Genomic DNA, 12,396 nt, shown 5'->3' with positions numbered 1-12,396 from the left:
ATCACGGCTGGGCTGCGGCGGCGCGCGCGGACATGGCTGCGGCGGCTCCGGCGGCCCCCGGCTGCGACCGGGCCTGAGCGCCCATCGCTCTCCCGCGGGGGCCACCTGCCCGTCCGCGCCGTCCGCGGGGCTCCGGCCCGGCGCCCCTTCGCTCCCGAGCGCCCGGGCTGCCGCCTCCCTGGCCTCGCGCGGCCGGATCGCTGGGGAGCCCGGCGACAGGGGGCGCCCCGGAGCCGGGGGTAGACCGCAGGGCGCCGGCGGGAGCCTCCGGGCGCTGCTGCCCCCACCTCCCACCCCCTCCCCCCCGCGCCCCGACCTGCGCGGCTGGGGCTTCGGAGGATGCAGCCGGGTGAGCGATTGCTTGCGGGGGGGTCGGGGGGTAGGTTCCTGCACGACCACGCGTGAGCCCCAGACAGGGCCTTCCCTGGGATTCGGGGTTCCCCGGAACAGCGGGCCAACCCCTACCTCTCCGGCCCCCCTGAACTGGACGCGCGCCCCGGCTCGGGTCTGCAGAAGTGACCCCGACCACCCCTAACTTGGCACAGTTGCCAGCCGAGAAGTGGGCACTGGGCATCCCCCTCTATCCATCCATACGTTGACCCTAAAACCTCGCCTCCTTTAGTGCAGCTGGAGGGAGAGGCAATTTCAGATGTATGGAACCGGCAGATGGAGAAGCTGGAGGTTGACTTGTAAATACTCTAATTTGAGGAGAGATTTTGTAGGGAGAGGGTGGAAATAGTGACCTGTCACATTCAAAAGGCACACACTCCTTCTCTCCGTCTTGCCCGCTCCCCTTCCTCCGTCATCAGCAAAAAAGATCCTGCAGCTGGAGGTTGTCCCGGGCCCGCTGGCGCAGTGCGGACGCGGGAGGCGCGGAGGGGGCGCTGCAGCGGCCGCCGGGCCCCGGCTCGGAACAGACGGCAACAGCGACCTCGGCCGGCCGGTTCTGCGCCGCTGGTGGCTGCCCCCTAGCCGGGGCTGGTTTTGCTCATGCGGGGCTGGGTTTTGTTTTATTTACTTGAATAATGAAACAGCAATTAGAATGACAAGGTAACCCATTACTACATGTGTGGAGTTTCTGCTAACTGCTAAGGTGAACTCAAATATTTAGGAGGCTGAAGAAATCGTGTAATTGTGTAAAATTCTGGAAAGCGGTTAAAGAATTGATGGCAATTCTTGTTTTTTTACTTGCTTGTAGGATATAAAAATTCGTGTAGTTTTCTAACTATACATAATCCACTGTTCAGTTCTGCATAAAGGCTTAACTCTTGATGTTCTTAAGGCTTTTAAGCATCATCACATCTAAGCGTTATGGATACTCAAAAAGGCATTGCCCAGCGCGTGTCTTAAATGCGATTCATCACCTCGGGAAACATGGGGTTGAGTTTTTCTTATGGACATCTTGTTTCTTAAAACAACATGCTCTGGTTTGAAGATGGACCTTGCTTGCAGTGGTTGTGTAAGGTGAGAGTGGTGGGTCAGAGTGCCGGCAGGATGGGTTTACCAGCAAGGCCTCAGGCTCTTGGGCTGACAGGTAGCACTGTGTCTGCGCAGGTAGCTCGAAGGTTTCCTGATTCTGCAGCCACTGCAGTGAGACACCGCATTCCCATCCACTGTGCAGAGGTCGTTGAGGAAAAGTCTGGGAGCCTGCCCTGAGGGGCACACCAGAAAAGGAAGAATTCCTTATCCCGTTGTCTCGCAGAGGCGCAATGGAGTAATTTAAAGCAACAACAAAACTGAATTAACCTTTTGCAAACATTGGGAGAAATATCTCACAGAAGATAGGAAAGTCATCTTTACTTTATCCTTCTTATTGAGGAAAATTTCTGAGTGAGCAGAAATGGCCTAACTCTCCTTGAAACATGCCTAAGAGCACAAACACAGCATAGTAACCAGTTTGCCCCAAACTGTACATTTATAACAACAAAAAGCAACTAAATAGCAATTATGGTTTTCTGAACTATAACGTGAGCACAACTGTTATCATCCTGAGTCTTACTGCAGCTATTTGTAAGTTTCAAGTGCACACAGGAACATCATTTATCTATTTTGGCAGGCAAATACTTTACTGCCCTGCAGTTAAGATTCTAGATACTTCGTTTTAGAGCTGTTCATTTCTGTTCTTTGCATCAGTAATCTCAAGGATACTAATAATAAGCTAACCAAATCGTTGAAAGAATTTAGTATTTAGGTTCTATCGTTATTTTCTGGCTTGTTTGTTGCTAATTTATCATCCCCTTCTCCAAATGATGGCATGTTATTAATTGCTTCTTTCTGTGTGGTTGTGCAATGCTAATGCATTGTGGAATTCAATAAATATTAAATCAGCCAATCAATTCTTTTGGAAGTTAATTTAGTAGAATTCACACCTATTCTTTCCAGCAGGTTTCTATTAATAAAGAATAGTTATTATAGCAAAATCACAAATTTAAATTTCGGAGGTAGCAATGGAAGAGGAAGGTCTTTCATACCTTGGAATGAAAACTCAAGATGGAAATATATCTATAATTTTTTTATTTTTATGATAGTGAGTTAGCACTGTCACCCAAGACAAATGAGTTGTGAAAATTAGTTAAGAGAATTTGGTATCAGATATGTAGATGATACATCCTGCAGCCCCTTTTCCCTTTAGATTTTCAACCAAATTGAGAACGCATACAAGGATTCAAAAGGAAATTAAGAGCCTGGCTTAGACTCAGGGCCAATATGGAGCATCTTATCCCTTTTCCCCCTAACTCTGCTGACCTGCCCAGTCACAACTGAAGAAGTGTAGGCCTTCCCAACACTAAGGCAGGAAGGAAACCCTACCTGTACCGCTTCTCACCTGAAGACTCAAAGGAGCCTGACACCCTCCAGTCCACATGGCCTGTAGCACAAGTGAGCAAGAGACCATCTGTGAGAGGGACCTTTCCCACACCAGCCCTGCCAGTAGTGGTCCCAGCCCCTCCCCAGGACCCTCATCATTGAGTCATTCTTCTCCCAAAGATAAATATGAGTAAGGGGCTTAATAAGGTGACAGAAACATCTTCTACAGTACCTCCCTAGAAGTAGGAATGGCACGAATTCCTCATGTGTGCATCAGAAAGAAACATTGAGAAGTGTCTTCACCTAAGCTGTGTGGTTACCAGTTGAGGAAAAGACAGGGATTGCAGATGACTCAGGTTTGGGGCTTGGATGAAGGAACAGTTGTGAAGGCAGAGAAGACAAACTGAGGTTCAGACCCATTGAGGAGCAGAATTGTCAGAAAGTCATCCATGTGAAATTACTCATGGAAACCCTGCTAGGGAATCAGAAGCAGAGAAGGGTGAGAATTGCACACATCAATTATAGTTGAAGTCACGCAGGTGGACAGAATTACAGAGGAAGAGAAAGTGTAGAAAGAACTGAAATCTGTTGAGGTCTATCCTGATGGGGCTTTTTTGTAAACCTACATTGCTGGAAATGCCTCATAGAGTAACTATTGTTTCCTTTAATCATAGGACTATGTATTAGATCTGTGGTAAAGAACTGTAAGTCAGAACTGCCAAGTAAACTATGAAAAACTTAATGATCAAACTTTTTTATCATTGGTACATCCCAATGATCTGTACTGTTCTAGTTTGTGATAGCTTAGGAGTGAATGTGATCTGAACTTCTTGCATTCATAGAAGGTGTCTAAAATTCAGAACCATGCAGATCCATCTCCTGACCCTAAACATGGTAAATTGCATGAGGAAATTGGATCCCAAAGATTACAGGTGAGGAACTTTCAAGTGTGTCCATATTCCATTGGAGAACAAAGAAGCCAAGTAAAAGAATTGTGGGCAGACTGACATGACAGCGGTGGAGTGAGCAAAACTTATTTTTGAAAGGGTTATTTTGAAGATTCTGACTTTGGAGAACTATGGTGATTGGTAGTGGAAAGAATCAGAACACTTGAAATTCCTTAAAAATTTATTGAATGAAATAATTTTTCCTGTTCCACATAATAATAACAATTTTAAAAAGAAAACGTTTACACTTTGTGCAGAAAGAAAAAAAAAGGAACTAGAATCAGAACTTTGGAGACATCTAACCGCTTGTGGGCTGGAAAATGAGGGCAGGAAGTGTTTCCGGTTCAGAGGCTTCTCAAGCCAGGTGCACATCCGGAGTAAGGAGTCAGAGCATTGAAGACCAGTGGTGAAGTGCCCTCTGCACACCTTCCAGGGAACCGGTTCATCACACTGGGAGAGGCTGAAATCAGACGGGAGGGGGTTGGAGAGGAACTAGGACGTGGAGAAGAGTCAAGAGCGATGTCTACAATCTTTGGAGCAATTTAGCTCTAGAATGCATGGGCAGAAATGCGAGTAAAGCCCAGTAATTGTGCTTTCGTCAGAATAGGATACAACTTGGGAGAAGGAGCCAATAGTGGAAGAGAAATTGAGAGTTGAAGGGAGGGGAGAAGACGAGCGCCTCTCCCATGTGCTTTGTGGTTCAGCTACTTGTCCTCAGGCCCCCTGAGTCTCCCAGACCTGTTCTTTCTGCTCTCAGGCTGCCTCTGACTCTACAGAGTTAAAACTGGCCCTGACTGGTTGTGATGGCTCCCTACCCCAACCCCTCCCCACCTGCCCTGGCTGCTAATGTTCAGATAGAAGAAGGATTTTTAGGGAAAGAGAAAGAATGCCTTGGAATATCGCTGAGGCTATTTGTAAGCGTTTCTTACAAACTTCGGTGGAAGTGAGTGGATGACCTGATTGGTAATCATGCAGAGATATTCCACTGGAATGTTACCCTGGAAAAAAAGAAATTTAGGTAAGAATGACTCTAGCAATAAGTTACTTAAAATCATACTGATATTGGACTGATGACCTTCTTGATTGAACGTGTTTTCTCTCAGAAGTCGGTGGTGTGAAAGGAATTGTGAGGGATCTGAGAAAGGTTGTATGCTTGTTCATTCCCAAGTGGTTTTCATGACAGTCTGAGACCAGGGCCTGTGCCAACCGCATACATGCCCTTGAATTGAGAGTCCAAGGAGCTACATTATTTGGGAGCATCACTATAATCCAGGAGGCAGTTTCCACCCACCAGGATCGGGAGAGCCATCATATGAATGGATCACTATTCTCTTTTAAAATTTTGCATTGGAAGGTAATAGAATTATTCTTTGCAATAAATATCAAATATTATTTGTAGCAAATATGTCCTGGAAAAGATCTTTTTTTTTACCATAATAAAAATTTGAAAAATAAAAGCATCATTATAAGAGAAAATATTTTATATGATATCATCCCAAACTGTTCTTTTATGTTTTAGAAATTTTAGAGCCTCATTAGGATTTGTTGTCCTAGCGGTGGCAAAATTCATGATCATTCTTGGGGGGAAGGGGTTTGTTCTTTTTTTTGTGAACACTACAGACTGTTCGAAAAAGTCTGCTGACTTTGAGAGTTTAAAAACATCAATATAATTGAATTCATCTCCTCTGTAATGCTTTGCAGACAGTTTTTGGAAAGTAATCATTTATTATCCAGAAGCAAATAGAATTCATTTCTATAGTTTCCACACTGAGTGTGGGATTAGTCATGCAGCAAAATACTGAGTCATTTGGCTGGAAAATTTACTCATAGTTGTATGAACTGCCAATGGAAGATGTGAGAGCTGTTCATAAATCAAATTATAAAGCTCTCAGAGTTATAAATCACTGCCCAACCTTGTTCATTATTGTTCAGATAGTGTGGACTACTTCTACCATTTCTAAGAATGGGCAACTTGTACAAAGCAAGTTTGAAAGCAGAAGTCACTGCCTTCTAGATCCAAGATAAGAGTTGTCATATTCATTACAAGCATTTCAACATTCTTAAGGGAAAAAAGTAAGATAAACAAGTGGTTTATAGTTGAAGCCCACCTGTGCTTCCCAGGTGGCCCCACGATAAAGAATCTGCCTGCCAATACAGAAGACTCTGGAGATTTCAAGTTCAGTCTTTGGGTTGGTAAGATCCCCTGCAGAAGGAAATGGCAACCCACTCCCGTGTTCTTGCCTGGAAAACCCCATGGACAGAGAGGCCTGGTGGGCTGCAGTCCATGGAGTCGCAAAACAGTTGGCCAGGACTGATCAACTCAACTAAACAAAAAACAAAGCAAATACATTACGAGATGAGTAAATTCTTGATTAGCTAATGTTTATGGATTAAATTCCAGGTTGTCTTAGTAAAATGACAGCAATATTTAATAACTAAAGGATCTCCATTTCTTACAATAGTTTTTGTAGGACTTTTCCATTAAATATTTTGTGGTGACAGATTTGTATACTAATGAATTAATATGCTGGTAGCCTGAAAGGATGTCACTAAGAGAGCAGATAGCAAATGTACCCAAGAAAAGGCGATGAGTAACTGAGAATTAGTAAAAGATGTTTCAGTAACACAGCTCCAGATGTTATTGAAATTATCCAGGTGTAATGGCATCCCATGAGTCTAGGAACAGAAAGAAAAAAATATATCTTAACATGACTTTGTGGTTCCAAAATACTTTTTGGAGTAAAATAGGAAAGCAAATAGCAAACTCACTAAATTAGGATATAGTAAAATTTATATTACAAAGAAGAAAGCCAAAAATCTAAAGTGTGTCCTTGTTGGTCTTATCTGTGCCATAGGAATCTTTAACCTGGGATTCACAAACAGGATTCTAGGGACCTGAAATTATATGTAAACCTGTGGATCTCTTTAGAGGGACATGATCCACAGTTTTCACCAGTTCTTAAGGGGTTATTACCAAAAAGAGCATCCTTAGAACCATACACAGCCACACAGCTATACCAGGGCTTCTACAGCATCAAACCATTCTCTCATCCACAGTATCACATCACATCAGTGACCACCGGCCTCCCAGACTGGGGGAAGCGTCTGAAGCATCTTCAGACTGGGAAGAACTGAGGAAGCTCTCAGCTGTAACTAAAGAAGCTCATGGACGTTTCCCCAGTGCGAGGGGACACCTAAGCAGAGACAGTGTGCTCTGAGCTTCCTTGTCCTGCCACAACTTTAAACAGGTTTGAAGAGGGGCTAAAGGGCTCCTTCAGTAACTTCTATTGGATGTCAGTTTCAACCTTGAGAGGGGAAACCTGCATTAAGCTATCCAGGGCCACGCCACAGACATTTAGATGTTTCAAGGCAGAAGCCCATTCTGAGCCAGAAACGCTGGTCCTGGAATTTAGTCTTCAGCTCAGAGTCTGCAAGGATCTCCATAAATCTTGAAGCTTAACAGAGAGGCAGGTGGACTTCCCTGACAGTCCAGTGGTTAAGACTCCCTCTCCACTGTGGAGGGCTGGGGTTCGATCCCTAGTCGGGGAACTAAAATCCCACATGCCACTCTGTGTGGCCAAAAACTAAAAATAAGTTTTTAAAAAGAGCGAGGCAAGGACTTAGTATTAGGTTCCCAGAAGCTACTCCTAGACATCCTCGTGAATTTCGCGACCACTCCTCCTGTATCCTGCTTAAGCCACAGCTCTGAGGCTTTTCAATACCCAGTCTTCCCTGGAGGTCTGGGAACTGGGGCCCTGAATCCCGCTGGGATAACCCTGCCTGAGGTGTGGAATGGGCTTTCCAGGTGGCTCCGTAGGTAAAGAATCTGCCTGCAGTGCAGGAGATGCAGGAGACATGGGTTCGATCCCTGGGTCGGGAAGGTCCCCTGGAGGAGGGCATGGCCACCCACTCCAATATTCTTGCCTAGGAAATCCTGTGGACAGAGGCTTCCGTGGGGTCGCAGAGTTAGACATGCCTGAAGCAAGGAGCACTCGCACGTGGTGTGGAGGACCGCCGTCCATCCCCAGGAGCTCAGCTCCGTCCTCCCACGGCCTGGCTTCCCCTCCCCTGCCCTGCCTGTGAGCCCCGCGCCCCCTGCCCCTCCTCTCCCAGGACACTAGGTCTCTGTGACCTGCCCCTGGGATCACATTCCCCCGCTTCACTGCGGGACTTCCTCACCCCAGTGGGTAAGTCCACAGTCCCGGGGGCCTCATCTCTGGGTCTGGGGCTCCATCTCCTCCAGGTTCCCCACCGACCCCGCAGTCTATGGAAGGATGGAAGGCTTTGTGGTAGGACATCCACACATTCCGCACAGCAGCGGACCTGAGACGATGCCATTTCCAGGGCGTCTCTGGTGCCTCTGTGCACTGCTTCTGGCGCAGGCTCGTTTGGGGTCCATCTGCCGTGAAGCAGGGATCCACTTTGAGGAGATACTGCGGGCCCACAGTGCCCCCGCCTCCTGGTGGTCTGCCCAGGCGAGCTGACGGGGTCTGGGGCTTGGGGCCCCCGAAGCTGGCTGGCGTGATCGCTGTTCACCTCTTGCCCTCACTCACACGGCTCAGGACCCCGTGTGCTGGGCTTCCTCATCACGGAATGTAATGATGCTTCAACAGCGTGTGAGAGAATATTAGAGCCAGAAAATTACTGATAGTAGGTGAAGGGGCACCTACTTTATTGTTAACAATTGATTAAGTAAATTATCTGAAATATGTGACTCAGCAGATTAATTATATTTAGATCTAAACTTTTAAGACTATTAAAGTACAAAATTAATAGACACTGGTAATTGGTATACAGTTAATTTCACTAGTATACGACATTAACATAGGGTATGTGCTTAGTCGCTCACTCGTATCCGACCCTTTGTGACCCCATGGACTGTAGCCCGCCAGGGCTGTCCATGGGATTCTCCAGGCAAGAATACTGGAGTGGGTTGTAATGCCCTCCTCCAGGGGATTTTCTCAACCCAGGGATTGAACCCAAGCCTCCCACACTGCAGGTGGATTCTTTACCAGCTGAGTCACCAGGGAATGGGGCAGATATTTCAAAGAGAAACTAGCTTGTCCTTTATGTTATAATCAATAGGATATTTGAATAGGATATAATCAATTGAATAGGATATAATCAATAGGATATTTGAAAGTTGAATCACTCCTGATTTTTATGCATAGGCATTAATTCCTGCATCAGAATGATTACATTTTACGAATTTTAAAAATTGGTCTAAAAATTATTAAAATTATAGTGATCTCATCTTGCAGCCAACTTTCAAGACGGATAGAATGTTCTACATTAATAAAAAAAAAATGTTGATGTGGAAGATGGTTTACATGACTTAACAACTATCCTAAAATAGAACGTTTCATTGATTCTTATTCTTCTTTAGGCATGACTCTGCACTGGTGTTTTTGATAAATTGGGAAAAGCACATAAGTTTCAGAGGGTAGAGTGAAGGGACGAGTAATAACAGAGGAAGAGCCAAGGAAAATAATACAAAGACTGGTGTTTCTTAGAAAAGATTTTGGAGGCTCTATAACCATGGGAGAACTTATCTGGAGTCCCCCTGAGTTTTGCATAGGCTCTCTTGTGCAGACTTTCAGATGGTCCTGCACACACACACACACACACACACACACACACACACACACACACGACTATAGGCTTTTTAAATTGAAGTGCAGTTGATTTACAATGTTAATTTCTGCTGCACAGCAGAGTGACTCAGTTATACACATATATTCTTTTTCATGCTTTTTTCTCTTATGGTTTATCACAGGATGTTGAATATACTTCCCTGTACTATACAGTAGGACCTTATTTACCCATCCTATATATGATAGTTTAAATCTGCTGGTTTAAACTCCTAGTAGTTCCATCCCCCTTCCCCCTTGGCAAACACAAGTTTGTTCTCTATGTGGCTACAGGCTTTCTGCAGACATTAGAGGGGACAGGTGACATTGTGGAGCAGGTGAAGGTTGTCTTCCACTGTTCCCAGCCTCTGATTTCCACACTGCTGCTGCTCTGCTGTAGACATCTTCTTCCTGAACACATCAGGATAAAAATGAGGTGGTCTCACTGTCTCATTACAGAAGAGCTGGAGACTGGGCCATTTAGCACCTGGCTCTCCCACCAGATCAGGAGCAACAGAGAGACTAGTGCAGAAGATGAAGTTGGTGTCTTTCTTTGTTCAAGCTGCTATAACAAAATACCAGACACTGAGTAGCTTATAAACCATAGAAATGAACTTCTCACAGTTCTGGAGGCTGGGGTCCTGGATCGGGTGCCAGCATGGTCAGGTTCTGGCGAAGCCCGTCTTCCAGCTGCAGAATGCCAGTTCCTCACTGTGTCATAAGGCTAAGGATCCCCCTGAAGCCTTTCTAACAAGGGAACTAATCCATTCATGAGGCCTCCCCCCACTTCATGACTTCATCACCTCCCCAAAGCTCCACCACCTGATACCATCAGCAATGAGGGTGAAGATTCCAACATATATTTTTAATATATTTGGGGAGGCACCCATTCTGACCATAGCAGCTGGATGTAGGGAAACCAGGAGGAACTTCCTTCAGTATACATATAGTTTAAAGAATAATATGGGTATAGCCTACCCCCATGTCCCACCTTGCCAGAGGCTGAGTTCAGACTGGTAGCCCATTTCACAGACAGCATTAAACCAGCAATGGATATTTAGAAATATATTGCCATTATTTTCCTGGCACTTTGGAACTCACTGAGAGGACAGTCTTCAGTTCATATTCTGACTTGAGTACTGAAAGGGACCTTCTATGTCTACACATTCCAAAACCAATATGTATAGAAAACAATCCAAACCTGTTGGCAATTTGGAAGAATACTTAAGTTTTATTTTGGTATTTCTTTAAATGTGGTACCTTTTGTTTCTTACAATTTAAGAAGTGGCTTTTGTATTTTGAATTCCTGAATTAATTGTATTAATGACATAGTAAAAGTGAACCTAAATGCATTAGTAATTTATATTTTTATTAAATTCATTTGCTTTCATTAGTTACAAAGTTCTCTGTTCCCTATGTCTTATTTCTCAGATATGTTTTTTATAATTTGAAGGTTTCTTGGAATATTCTTTTTCAAACTATGGGTTATAATCCATTAGTGAGTTGTGAAATCAGTTTAATGTGCTATGATTATACCTTATTAAAATGAAATAAACTACAATAGATAGAATAAAAATGAGGATGCATTTTTATTCTGAGAGAATGCATCACATGCAGTAAAAATGAGTGTATTTCCTTAAATTTTGTTTTAGATGTATGTGTGTGGGTGTGTCCGTGGATGTGTGTTTTATGGATCAAAATGTATAATGTATTAATATAGATTACATTTAATATAAATATAACATTATATCTTTTATTTATAAATTTTAATATAATATTCACTATAATTATATTTAATATATAGAGTATATTTAACTGTGAGCTTTGAAAGATTGAAAGTCATTGACATATTATTTATCCAACCCTATGTCTTGGAGAATCTTATGGCTGAGGTCATATTTAATCTCACCCACTACAACTACCTGGAGAGAGGTTTCTGTTAGCAAAAAAGTGAAAAATAAAGAAGGGCATATAACTACATGATTTTTTTTTACTAACTAATAATGTTTAATATACAGTCATATTCATAATATCCCTTCTGAAGTTGCTGATTGACTGGTAATATATACATTGACCCACTTGTTTGTGGATATTAGAACAGTGGCCTAAAATCTACTGAAAAGCAGAAATTCTGAAAGAGGTCTGATATGTCCATTCTGGTTGGTCTTAAATGAATTGTCTGTTTGTGAAGAAATTTGGAGATTTGCTCTATAAGGAAATTATGTCAGCTGGAGAAAATTTTAGTACAGTTAAGAATATTAAAAAATTCTGTATTTTTGCCAACTGATTTTTTCCATTTTTTTTTTTACTGTGGTAAAAACACATAGCATCAAATTTACATCTTAATCGTTTTTAAATATATAGTTCAAGGGCATAAAGTACATTCACATTACCGCGAAACCATCACCACCATCCGTCTCCAAACCGCTTTTCATTTTGCAAAACTGAGCTCTGTATCAATAACTTCCCAGTTCCCCCTCCCTGCCCCCTGAGCGGATCAGCAACCACTGTGAATGGGACTCTGGTATCTGTCACCATCACTAAGGGGTACTTAACAGCTCTCGGAGTTGGTGATGGACAGGGAGGCCTGGCGTGCTGCGGTTCATGGGGTCGCAAAGAGTCGGACACGACTGAGCGACTGAACTGAACTGAAATGGCTAAACCTAGCAAATCCAGTTTTATCAAATAATAAAAATTTACTGTTGGATCTTACAGGCTGTAAATTATGTCTCTCAAGTACCGTTCTAAATATTTTAGTCATAATGCAGTGAAGTAAGGCACGGAGAGAAAAAGTTTAAAGCAGTTGTTTTGCTCACCAGGAAAAGAAATGAAGATGAAAGAAAAGGAAGCATGTGACCCAACTCAACTCCTTTACAGTATGATAACTGAGCCCCTGGGTCAGGGTTCAGCAAACTGCTGCCCCTCTGCATGCCTTCTGTTTCTGTTCAGCCTGTAAACTAAGAGCAATGTTTTACAGCTTCAAGTCATGAAAAAAAAACATGTAAGAATGTCGT

The 12,396-nt window shown here is 43.6% G+C and overlaps 1 protein-coding gene and 1 non-coding gene across 3 annotated transcripts in view; both read left to right on the top strand.

Moving 5' to 3' along the window:
* Positions 1 to 302: 302 nt before the first annotated feature.
* BEND6 (BEN domain containing 6) overlaps positions 303 to 12,396 on the top strand; it is a 61,538-nt gene continuing 49,444 nt past the window's right edge. The window contains exon 1 of one of the 2 annotated variants that reach the window (XM_065912768.1): positions 303 to 349. The gene's annotated coding sequence lies outside the window, so the exon portion shown is untranslated. The remainder of the gene's footprint in view (positions 350 to 12,396) is intronic. The other variant, XM_065912767.1, reaches the window with a different exon arrangement.
* LOC136152023 (small nucleolar RNA SNORA18) lies at positions 3,393 to 3,520 on the top strand. Its single transcript, XR_010660179.1, has one exon. It is a non-coding gene; the product is annotated as a small nucleolar RNA SNORA18 (small nucleolar RNA).

Source organism: Muntiacus reevesi, chromosome 20 (assembly GCF_963930625.1).
Source record: "Muntiacus reevesi chromosome 20, mMunRee1.1, whole genome shotgun sequence".
Lineage (NCBI taxonomy): Eukaryota > Metazoa > Chordata > Mammalia > Artiodactyla > Cervidae > Muntiacus > Muntiacus reevesi.
Note: the sequence above shows the minus strand (reverse complement) of the source record. Positions and strands in the feature narration are given on the sequence as shown.